Below are 13,007 nucleotides of genomic sequence, written 5' to 3' on the forward strand. Positions count from 1 at the left end.
CCTCTCTCCCTGGCTGTTCATCCAATACCTGGCACTTCTTGCCCACCACATTGCCGCTCTCTGCCCCAACTTTCAGTGCTATGCAGATGACACTCAGCTCATTTTCAGGCTCACTTCCGCCACCTCTTCTCCGTCTCTCATCTCTGACTGTCTGTCCGCCATCCAGGAGTGGTGTGCCACCAATGATCTCTGCCTTAATGCGAGTAAAACAGATTCTCCTCATCGGCACACCTGCTCGCTCCTTTCCTGTCACTCTCTGGCCGGCCTCTCTTGGCCCTCTTCCTGCTCTCACCTGTGAGACTAAAAAACTTGGGGTCATCTTCGACTCCACACTTTCCTTCTCTCCCCACATCTCTGACGTCTCTAAGAAGTCACACTACCAGCTGCACCTCCTCAGAGGTATTCTTCCTTTCCTCTCCTTCCCCCAGAAGCTCACTGTCTCCAGACCACTGGTTCTCTCTAGGCTGGACTACTGCAACAGCCTCTTTCTAAATCTTCCTGCCTCTACTCTCCGCCCTCTGCAACTCATCCAAAACAGGACTGCGAGACTTGTCCTTGTACTTGTATGTGAGGACAGGTCTTTAGGACCCCCCTCCCCCACATTGCCCACCTACGTGAGGCTCATGACTCGTCGGCAGCCGCTCATGCACCTGGGCCCGGGAGCCACGGTGGCTGCGGATCGACACATGAGTCTGCAAAGCCCGTAGTGAAGCATAACATAGACACCATTTTGTAACACACCAAGACTCCATTTTGAGCACACGGAACCCAGGCCCCAGTAGAACAGCCTGCATACAAACTCTGCAGCTCGGCCCCTACTTGACCTCGCACAGAGAGTCCTGCACTTCCCACCTTCCTCCTCCCATGGCCGATCCGCTGAAGGCCCGTTCTCACGTGCAACTAGACGCGAACAAGTAACAGAACAAACACTGTATCATTTACCTTCCGCAGTACATCATTGCCCTAGAAATGACCGGACGTGCAGTTGGGGTCTGAGAAAGAACAAAAGTCGTCCCTATGAAGCATACCCCGACCCTGCGCCTAACTCCCCTCACTTGTGATATATGGTGCTCATGACCCCCAGCCCCGTTCTCCCAGATGAAGTGTTAACCATTTATGCTAAACTATCGAGCCTCCCAGTCTTATCCATGCTGCTAAAGGGTGTGTGTTAAAAAGTGTTAAAACGTATAATGCAAGTTACTCGTATTAAAGCGAGGTGATCCCTGCTCACCCCAAGACACCTCCATGTTCTAAGGCCCAGTGTACGACCACTCAAAAATCTGCTTTGTACCAACTAATGTTTGCTGCTATTGTAAAAAGAGTAACGGAAAAGCAATATATAAAATGCTTGTGTATGATGTGATGAAATTTGTTGTATTGCATGCAAGTCACCTAGGGTATTGAGCTAGTTTTTACTATAATCAAAATGTTAGATTAACACATTGCTTTCTTGCTCCCGAGTATATAACCCAACCTGACACTACCTCACGTTTGTTATATGTTCACCTTTCTCATGAATTGCAAGCATAAAACCGACTAACGTTATGTAATGTATGTGCCAATGAAAAACCTCCATTGTTATGAACCTAGTAATGTGAGCACATGGAATCGGCAGAAATGTGTAATTCACCTGATGGCCCCAGCCCTAACATCTGTCCTCTCTAATAGTATTTGTGCAGCCCAGTGAATAGAGCCTTGCACAAAGTTGCAAGGCTATCTCCCCCTCCACCCGCCAAGCCCCGCCGGGGCTCGCTGGTGTTCGAACAGCACAGCTTCACCTCCCCACATTCCTGCTGGACCCGCTTCAAGTATTTACCTCCCCTATGTCAGAGGCCGCCATATAACCACTGTGTACTGCCATGGCCAGGCCAAGTGAATTACGAGCTACCAGGTCCTAAATCCCACCGCCTTTGAGGTGCCAGCTATATGCCCCCTCTGACCTAATGGTATTCCGGTTCACCCCAAATTCAACAGACCACGAAGACAGTTATCCGTCCTTGTGCAAACATCCCCCAGAGCCATCATTTACTGCATCTAACACAAGGCATAAAATAAGCGGTGTCGTATAGCAATTTGCTATGCAATTCTGTAGGTTTGCTTCTTAAATTGGCACTTGTGTAGCACATCCTGCTATTTAAATTACACTGAATGAAAGCACAGCTCTCCATGCTTTCCTCTCTTGACCTTCAGGCTCTGTCTGTCATCTTTTCACTGTTCACTGGAAATTCAAAGGGGTTAATAAAGAGAGTGCAGCAGTGATCATCTCCTCCAATCAGAAAGTGCCAAAGGTCTGTGTGAGAAGTCCTAGGCGAGACAAGTTCTTTCTTTTAAATAATTGCAAACCAGAAGTAATTAGGATGATACTTTTATTAAACCAACTATATCCTAAATGCCATGGATATAAAGACTTCTGGGCGGATCCTTATAAACTAAACAGATTGCCAAAATATCTGACTCTTTTCACAAATTAGTTTTTGAGGTCCACTTACCTACTATTTCAGCTGAACATCTTACCCTGCAGAGACAACCATTATAGGAAAAGAGACACAAATTAGCCTAAGCATTGCAGATTATGTCAAGACTCAAATGTAATAGAACCCTTGAAACATCTGACACTGGAATGTCCGGGACTCACGATCGAAAGACATCTCTACTTGAGTGAAATTTGGAAAGATTATAACTTGAGAGAGATCGACACCTGGTGGAGAGTTCTTCTTGAAGGCATGAAAATGCGTATCAATTTAGCAGTGGCAAAATTTGTACTGATGATCTTTAAGAAAATCGAGAATTTGCCTTTAGGGTGTAATTAGGGTGCAATGAACGTTAGATCTCCAAAAGTTCCAACTGTCTGTCGCCGGCTGAGTCGCAAACCATCGTGGTTGAACAGAAATACTGAACAAGATATAGGCGGGTATTGACTTGTCTTAGTTGAATTGCATTAATGGAGATTATATGACAATAATACCTGGAGAGTGACCTTTTTCTTTTTCTCCTTTCCTATTCTTGTGTTGTTTTTCTGACAGAATTTTTTACTTTTCATAATATTTTACTAGAATGATTTACTAGAGTGAAATAACAACATAAATAGCCAAAGGTTCTCATTTTTGTAAACCAAAGTGCTAAATAAAAACAATAAAAAAGATATCTGGTTTTGCAAAGACTGCTATGGGATAATTTAGTGTTTTTTTAAAAGACAGTTGTGCAATTACATCACTAAAAATGTAATTTGTTACTACATAATGCATAATTACAGAATTTCTACTGTAAAACACTGCAGTGTCACCAATCCATGTTTTTTTAGCGAAGTTTAGGTTAGTGTATCAAAATCTCAGTGGAAGCTATATTTCATTTTGTTGGGGAAGATGCATCATATTGACGAGCTGACACTTTTGAAAATGTACATGACCACGTGGCCAAATTCTTTTGATGGTAAACCTGGTTCTGCAGCCTGCTGGTTGCATACATCTGTACAACTGGTGCCCCACCCATGAGCTGAGCCCAAAGTCTGTGACACCTGTTGGTTGCATACATCTGTACAACTGGTGCTCCACCCATGAGCTGAGCCCAAAGTCTGTGACACCTGCTGGTTGCATACATCTGTACAACTGGTGCTGCACCCATGAGCTGAGCCCAAGGTTTGTGACATTCTACCTTGTCACACTGTTGCTTTTTACCAGCTACCCTGAAAGTGTGATAGCCACAAAAAAATATTCCACCTAGTGTGCCCAGTTGCCTGCTATGCCATCAGATCTGCTTAGTTTCTTCCTTTTTTCCTCTTACAAAATGAATACACTATGTTGACTAGATGTTTATGAAAAGTAGTGAGCAATACTTCCATCCTGTCTGTGTACATTTACAGATGTACTGCAATACCATACACTGTAGTTATCCGCCATCTCTCAGGCGGATAGCTCAGGGGCAACATGCTCGCCTTGGAAGCAAGACGACACGGAGCAACACAGGTTCGATCCCCAGGCCAACACTTAGAAACCTTTGGGTATTAAGCGCATTATAAATAACCAATCATATATCATATTGGCACCTGTGGGAGGGAGCTGGCCAATCTGGAAGTAGCTGACTGTGGCACTGCTTGCCCAACCTGTCCCTGCAAGTGGTGCCTCAGGCCGAATCTCCACTGGAGTGCCACACCTCAAACCCCTGCTGCCCACATCCCGGCTCACCTTCAGTTCCTGCACAAAGCCCGGTTCCCTTAAAAACAAACAAAACAAAATGTCTGCACCACAGATGGTGGCTCAAAGTGCCAATAGCGGTAAATACTGCTTTCATTGCAACGCAAGGCAGGATTGCTGTGCTTGGGCATACCTGGCTCGGAGTAGTTGGCAGCCCTGCCGTCCACCGAAAGTGGTATTTAACACTATAATGTAAACAGCTGATTTCAATGACTGGCAAAGCCTCCCTCAACACCATAGTTCATGCTTGGTCAAAAGCTATGAATTTCCTTTAACATTTGTTTTTGATTCATGAAACGAGCATACAATAAATGGGACACTGCCCTGTGCAATACCGACTGCACACAGCTGCAGAGCTTTGCAGTGAAAACAGCTTTCATAGTCGTTCTCAGATCTATTTTTGTCCATGCAACTAAACTTTCCATGTTACAGACACTCTTTTGATTAATGTCTTACTTCAGCGGTACACAAAAATGCTGTATTGTTGCTCATTTTATGTCTTGGACACAAATAACTTCTGGTGACATTAAAAATAGTAGTACAACATTGCTAATCAAATAGGCGTGTTTGCAAATCAGGAAAACTTTAATTAGCAAACACTGCTAATCAATTATTGAAAACTAATGTATGCCTTGTAACAGGATAAAATGATGAAGGTAGCTTGACCCCTGCCCCCTGATAAGACACCTGGACCCATGAGAACTGGACCCTTTGTCAATAACAACTTTACGATGATGTAGGGAGGAAGCCTCTTATTGCATACTGCTTTCTTGTGTCCCCACACAGGTATTAGATTGATGTGTTAGAAGTTTTACATAACAACCTGGCATAGATGAGTGTGATGAATGTGTATGAAAGGGCAAGTTTCTAGAACCAAAGTGGTGAATCCCCGTTGACAGCCAGTGCTCTGGAGCTCCACCCCGACGAGCCCAGCTGACCCAAGCACTTTGTGATGCCACCACGTGGATCCCCGCCAATCATGGAACACCGAGCATATAGACAACATAGTAGCTAGATGTCGCCATCCAATCCCCAAGACTATGTAGCCCCTATAGCTTAGCTCATGCATGACGTGTATTTGTAATATAACGGACTGTCTTTGCTATTGTCAGAAAGAGCGCTCTCGGAGTTTGCAGAGTCCTTTGCATGCCCTATATCGATTTAGATAAAAACCTTTTAACTTCACCCGCACTTGGTCGTGGTCTCATTCCCTCCTGGGGTGTGTCCTTATTGCTTCTCATTGAGGGGGGTTTACTGCCTTATTGGTGGACGCTTACTTTCAATGGTTACCCCTTAGACGTGATTCGTCTTTATTGTCCCCTTTTGGCACGAGACGGCCCTGGCCGCAGTGGAGACGCACAGCGCGCCCGCTTCAGAGAGCTGCCCGCCTACGGCAACTGGTACGCTTAGACGTGCGCACGCAGTAGGGCGAAAGGGTACAGGTCCTGTTCCAAAAAACCCTTAGTACCGCTCGCCAGAGCCGGGGGCAGCCATTGAGTGTGAGGCAGCGCCGCCTGGACGGACCGGGTCTGGAGAGTCTCGGATCAAGACGGGCGCGTGAGTATTAAGTGCGAGTGATAATAAAAGGAGGGGGATAGAGGCCTGAGTGTACGAGGTCAAGTGAGGTAAAGAGGGGATTTTTCTTAGGGGTAAATTGACTGGTACTTCAATACATTAATACTATTCTTTTTTTCTGCATACGGCCATTCGGATAGTAAGGCGAAAAAAGGAAGATGGGACCCTAGCTCTGCAAGGGGGTAGAAGGCGGCGCTGCATAGTGCTATCCTGACTAGTACTGGGAATAAGTGAAATAGTGGAAAATAGAAATAAAGGTGTCTGAGAAAAAGGAGACACAGTGTATAGATTAGAAAATGCTTTTTTCTTTCTCTGTATTCTGGGTGAATTAATAGCAGGGAATATTCTATAAAAGTCAAGGGTCGAAGGTAAGAACTGGGTGAGGGACAGAGGGCCTTTTTTCAAAGGAAATTACAGGGCAAGGAAAAGGAGTTAAAGGGGCCCCTAGGGGACCCTGACGTCTATGGAAACAAGGCGAGTCACCACACACGATAGATACGCCAGACACGAGGTTGTATTCCCCAAGCTAGGGTTTATTGGAAAGCAAAAGTCTCAGTTGGCCAACTCGGTCTCACGCCCCGCGACGTGTATCTCTAGACCTCGAGGGACGCAAGAGAATGAATTACGTACATCAGTTACATATATACAAAATGCATATCAAACAATCAGCTATGACATGTTAACACCCCCCTTTATTGGGTTTCTTTGAACTTGGTGTGATGATGGACATCTCCGATTACTATGACACCTTCAAACATCTATTCTAGTAACAATTTGCAATTTGTGAGTGCGAAGGCATCTTTCAGTTGTTGAATAGAACACAGCGCTTCTGTTCTTGGAAGCGAGCTACATACGGGGGGAAGAGTTGCATTCCGGACCTTGCTATCTATTAGGTGCTATTCGTGTCCTGGGAGCCGACACGCTCTAGCGGGCTCAGCAAAGGGGGGCCTTAAGAAAAGCATAATTCAAGCCTTTAGCGCTATTATTCTAACATATTCTACCATAGAACGAGACTTTCTGGCAGCTGCGAAATGATTAAATGCCCAGCAGCTCTGCTTCAAGGCTACTGTCACAGTTTAGACAAACTTTATAAAAGGATACAGTCGTGTAAAGGATACAGTCAGCATCCACTCTCGGGAAGCCCTTCCGCTCTGGGGTAGCTTGAACGTGCAGCGAACCAAATTCTTCCGGGACACCTTGCGCGTGATGCTAAACAAGACTCCCCCCCACAAGAGCATAGCCTGTAGGAATTTAATTATAACTAACAGGCCAGGGGCTTGAGCGAAAAGGCAGGAGCAGCGACAACAGAGCTAAGGGAGCAAACAAAAACAATGATTCAATAGAATAACTAAGGTTACCCAAAATGCAGCGACCAGCCACCTACAATTACCCTCTCTTACCTGCTTAGCCAGAAAGAAATCCCACAACCTTATGTGAGTCCAAACACACCACGGAAACCAGGCGATGCAGGAAGAAGGTCCCAGTTGGTAGAAGTTAGTGCAGAGATTCACCTAACCCGAACGGCACGAGGGCGCCGCTAGTGTCCAAAAAGCAATCCCTTGTTCATTTCAGCAAAGCGTCCCTGAAGTGATGGTAAGCAATCCAGGTAGTGACTAGTAGAATCAGGAAAGCGTCCATATAGTCACATTGATGCGTAGAGTGATGTGTTTTGTGACAAAATGAAAAGTACCATTAAACAATCCAAAAATGCGTAGAATATTGAAGGGGAATTAGGAAGTCCGTGGAGATAGCAGACAGAGATAAACAAAGCTTAATTGGAAGTTCAGTGATGAGGAAGCAAATCCGAAAGCGTCACAACAAACAGGAGCAGGAGAGAGCAATCCGTATACAAAGCCAGGGGTTCGATTACCAAAGGGAAACAGTCGAGGGTTTTGGCGCCAGAAATGGTAAGGGAGGAGACGTATGGAATAGTCCTTAAAGCAAGAGCCGGGTCCAGGAGATTCAGAAAACAGGATAACGAGAATCGGGCACTTCAACTAACTGCTTAGTTTTAGGAGCACCCGTTGCATGGACAATCTGAGTTAAGTACGAGTATCTTTCCCAGGACGTGAGACGCGTTGTCGGCGTGTCATGTGATCGCAAAAAGGGGAAATGCTGGGAAATGTAGTGCGGCGTGTCCCGCGGCTTGGAAATAGTCACCAAGGCAACTTCCACATGGAAACGGATGACCCTAGTCGTCCGTGTGCAGGAACGCGGGGCATGACAGTACCCCTCCGCAAAGAGCGACTACCCCTGCGGGCACGCAATCTTTCCAAAAAGAAAGCACGCAAAAGCCGGGGTGCATGCACATTTGAGGCCGGTTCCCAAGTTCTATCTTCGGGGCCGTAACCTTTCCAATCAATCAGGTAAGATCGCACTCCGTGACGCAGACGAGTGTCCAGTATAGCATGCACTTCGTATTCGTCTTCCCCCTGCACATCGATGGGAGCGGGAGCAACAGAAAGCCGGGTACCAGGTACAAAGGGGCGGAGGAGGGAAACATGGAAAACAGGGTGAATCCGCCAATGAGATGGAATGTCCAAACGGATTGCAACAGGATTGAGACAATGCAGTACCTTATAAGGACCTACATAGCGAGGCAAAAGCTTTCGTTTACCCCGATTGTTGAGATGCTTGGTCGAGAGCCAGGCACGATCACCCGGTGCATAAGAGGGGGCAGGTGAACGATGCCTATCCGCTTGTTTTTTTGTCCGGGACTGCGCAGCCAGTAGATGAGACATAATCGAATCGCGTATAGCAACCAATGTGTCTCTTGTAGATTTTGCAGCAGGGATCTGGTCCAATGAAGGTAGGACATGCGGAAGAATCCTTGGGTGTAGACCATACAAAGCGTAAAACGGGGAACAACCTGTTGAAGAGTGCCGAGAGTTATTATAAGCAAATTCTGCGGTTCCCAGAACGGACAACCAGTCGGTCTGATGTTGCAAGCACAGACAACGAAGGTACTGCTCCATGGTGCCATTGGTGCCTTCGGTTTCTCCGTCCGTTTGAGGGTGGTAGGATGATGAAAGCCGTGCATCTATGCCCAAGGAATGGGTAAGGGCTCTCCAGAACCGTGAGGTAAACTGGGTGCCCCGATCGGAAACCATGATTGTAGGAAGACCGAAGAAACGCACCACATGATCGAAGAATAGTTTAGCCAACAATGGAGCAGTAGGTAGACCAGAACATGGTATAAACCGTGCCATCTTTGTGAAAACATCCACTACTACAAGTACAGTTGACATCCCCCTGACCAAGGGGAGTTCCACCACAAAATCAAGAGTAACCTTATGCCACGGATGTGGTGGGAGAGGCATCTTCATCAATAGACCGAAAGGTTTCCCAGGTTGTCTCTTGCATTGAATACACACCGCACACTTGGATACGTATGAATCAGAATCTTTCTTCATGCCCGGCCACCAGCACCATCGGTGTAACAGGTCATAGGTTTTAAGCTGACCCGGGTGCGCAGCCAACGGGGTATCATGTGCCCATTCCAAGGCCTTCCGTCTGGTTTGGTCATCAGGTAAATACAAAAGCCCATGAACATAAGGAAGACCCGTAACGATTCGGGCATCCAAAGTATTGAGAAAAGAAGCATGATCTTTGGTCCACTGTCGTACTCGGTCAAGGAATGAGGCGGAGACCGAACAGACACATACCACAGAACCCGAGGGCAATATAGGCGACACCGAGTCCTGGGTGTTAAAATCGGTACCGACACGGGATAGGGCATCCGCCTTCCCATGTAGAAGGCCAGGGCGATATGTAACCGTGAAATCGAATAGTGTGAAGAACAAATGCCAACGTATTTGGCGGGCATTAGTACACTTTGCATGTGAAAGAGCTTGGAGGTTCCGATGGTCAGAGTACACCGTTATGGTGTGTCGAGCACCCAGGAGATGGTGCCTCCACTCCTTGAAAGCCGCTCGAATTGCCAGAAACTCTCTCTCCATAACGGTATAGTTGCGTTCAGCCGGGGACAGTTTTCGGGAGAAATAGGCCACCGGGTGCAACCGCTGTGTAACAGGGCAGGTCTGAGACAGGATGGCCCCCACCGCTATTGCGGAGGCATCAGCCTCCACTATAAAAGGGAGAGAGGAGTTTGGGTGTTGTAGAACAGGAGCTGTGGTGAAGGCCTTTTTTAATGCCTCAAAGGCCGACTGGGCTTCATTGTCCCAAACAAAGGGGACTTTGGGACTAGTGAGACGAGTAAGAGGTGCCACTATTTCAGAGAAGGAGGCAATAAAGCGTCTGTAAAAATTTGAAAAACCCAGAAAAGACTGGAGCGCTTTTACAGAGTCCGGAACCGGCCAGTCCGTCACAGCTTTGACTTTGGAAGTGCACATGAGCACCCCTTTTGCTGATATTTGGAACCCTAAGAACTCAACTGAGGCGGCGTGGAACACACACTTCTCTAGCTTAGCATAGAGGGAGTGAGTACGTAAACGCCGCAGCACGGAGCGGACATGCTGGATGTGTTGAGTGAGTGAATCCGAGAATATCAGGATGTCGTCTAAGTAGATCAATACATAACAATCCAGCATGTCTCCAAAGATGTCGTTAACGAAGTGCTGAAAAGTGGCGGGGGCGTTACAAAGCCCAAAGGGCATGACACAGTATTCGTAGAGCCCAAACTTCGTCTTAAAAGCGGTTTTCCATTCATCACCGCTTCGCATTCTAACCAAATTATATGCCCCTCTGAGATCTAATTTGGTATAAATGGTGGAAGATGTCATCTTGTCAAGTAGTTCCGTTATGAGGGGTAGCGGGTACTGGTTTTTTATTGTTATCTTGTTCAAGGCCCTATAATCTACGCAAGGGCGTAGGTCCCCCTCCTTTTTTGGCACAAAAAATATGGGAGAGGCAGCAGGGGACCAGGAAGGTCGAATATGTCCCAGACGCAATGCTTTATCCACATACTCCTTTAGATGTTCCTCTTCTTGGACGGTTAAGGAGTAGACACGACCGTGAGGCACCACTGCCCCAGGCACTAAGTCGATGGGGCAGTCGTAACAACGGTGTGGAGGGAGTTTCTCTGATAGTCCCTTGTCAAAGACATCAAAAAAGTCCTTGTATACCGTCGGCAGTTCGGACGTTAGATCTTTCCGCGTGGCATTAATGGAGGGGACATTAGCCACCAAAGCCAAACAAGTAGAAACAGACGTCGTATCTGAGTTTTGAAGACAATGTTGGGTACAAAACACAGAAGAAAAATGCACCGTCTGTTGGATCCAGTCGATTTCAGGGTTGTGAGTCCGAAGCCAGGGGAGACCAAGAATTATCCCAAACTGAGGGGCCGAAATAAGGTCAAACACTATATTTTCAGTGTGGCCTTCTGTGGTGGACATGCAAAGCGGGGTTGTCTGTTCCGTTACCCATCCCGATACCAGACGAGAACCGTCTACAGCATGCACCTCCTCAGGTCTAACCTTAGGAACTACCATTAAACCATGGCACCGAGCCAACTGTATATCCATAAAGTTACCGTTAGCCCCCGAATCAATCATGACTGGATTGGTGAAAGGCTCCACACCAGGGATCACAAAATACATAGCCAGGTAGATGTGTGAGGAGGGGGAACATTGTTCCGAGCCATCCGTTTGGTGACTCATCCTTAGGGCTCGGCTTAAGGACGAGTCTTGGCGTTTCCCGCCGTCTTGACAGGTCGCCTAGGGCATACACGGATGTAGTGGCCTGACTGGCCACAATAGAAACATAGATTGTTAACCATACGCCGTTCCCGTTCGGCTTTGGTTAATGGACCTCTGACAGCTCCTATTTGCATCGGTTCGACCTCTCCTGGAGAGGCAGAAGAGGAGGTTTCTGACTTGGCTGGAAGACGAAGATCAGGGATACGTCGTTCGCCACGTCTCTGTCGTAGCCTAGCATCGACCTGTAAAACCAAGTCTACCAGTTCCGGAAAACTGGACGGTAGAGCCGGTACCACTGATAGAGCGTCTTTTAACTCTTCCCAAAGTCCCTTATAGAAGACGGCTGCTTTCTTCTGTTTGGGCCATGTAGTTTCCGCTGCTAACTGATTAAAGCGGGCAAGGTAGGATAAAAGGTCCGTTTTGCCCTGGCTGATAGCAAGGAACTCGAGGTCGGAAGTTTGTGCCTTGTAACGCATGTCGAATACTCTATTCATGGATTGAATAAGGGTATCAAAATCATACAAGGCTGGGTCGTTGGCTTCGAGTAACGGGTTAGCCCAAGCCGCTGCTGTTCCTCCCAAATGGGAAAGAAGGAACGCTGCTTTAGTAACAGCATCAGGAAATGCCAGTGGCCGACACAGAAAATGCAGACGGCACTGATTTATGAAGGTCCGATATGTTTTTGGATCTCCAAAAAAGCGTTCCGGAGGGGCCAAGGGGAAAGGCCCAGGAAGTACAATGGGGGCTGAAGCAGGAGGTTGACCTTGGGGTGTAGGAGGAGCTGCCGCTGCAACAGCATCATCAAACTCCTCATCGGGTGGTAGTGGCTGCACGAAACTCTGTAGTACATCCATGCGCTGATGGAGGGTCGCATGTGCTGATGCCATGTCGGTACGCAAAGCCGCAAAGGCTTGCATCAAAGTAGCCATTTGATCAGCTCCGGTGTCCATGACCGACAGGCAAAATTAGAATAGGCTCCTAAATCTGTCACAGTTTAGACAAACTTTATAAAAGGATACAGTCGTGTAAAGGATACAGTCAGCATCCACTCTCGGGAAGCCCTTCCGCTCTGGGGTAGCTTGAACGTGCAGCGAACCAGATTCTTCCGGGACACCTTGCGCGTGATGCTAAACAAGACTCCCCCCCCCAAGAGCATAGCCTGTAGGAATTTAATTATAACTAACAGGCCAGGGGCTTGAGCGAAAAGGCAGGAGCAGCGACAACAGAGCTAAGGGAGCAAACAAAAACAATGATTCAATAGAATAACTAAGGTTACCCAAAATGCAGCGACCAGCCACCCACAATTACCCTCTCTTACCTGCTTAGCCAGAAAGAAATCCCACAACCTTATGTGAGTCCAAACACACCACCGAAACCAGGCGATGCAGGAAGAAGGTCCCAGTTGGTAGAAGTTAGTGCAGAGATTCACCTAACCCGAACGGCACGAGGGCGCCGCTAGTGTCCAAAAAGCAATCCCTTGTTCATTTCAGCAAAGCGTCCCTGAAGTGATGGTAAGCAATCCAGGTAGTGACTAGTAGAATCAGGAAAGCGTCCATATAGTCACGTTGATGCGTAGAGTGATGTG

The sequence above is a fragment of the Ambystoma mexicanum genome, chromosome 12 (genome assembly GCF_040938575.1).
Source record: "Ambystoma mexicanum isolate Mex_15411 chromosome 12, UKY_AmexF1_1, whole genome shotgun sequence".
Taxonomy (NCBI): Eukaryota; Metazoa; Chordata; class Amphibia; order Caudata; family Ambystomatidae; genus Ambystoma; species Ambystoma mexicanum.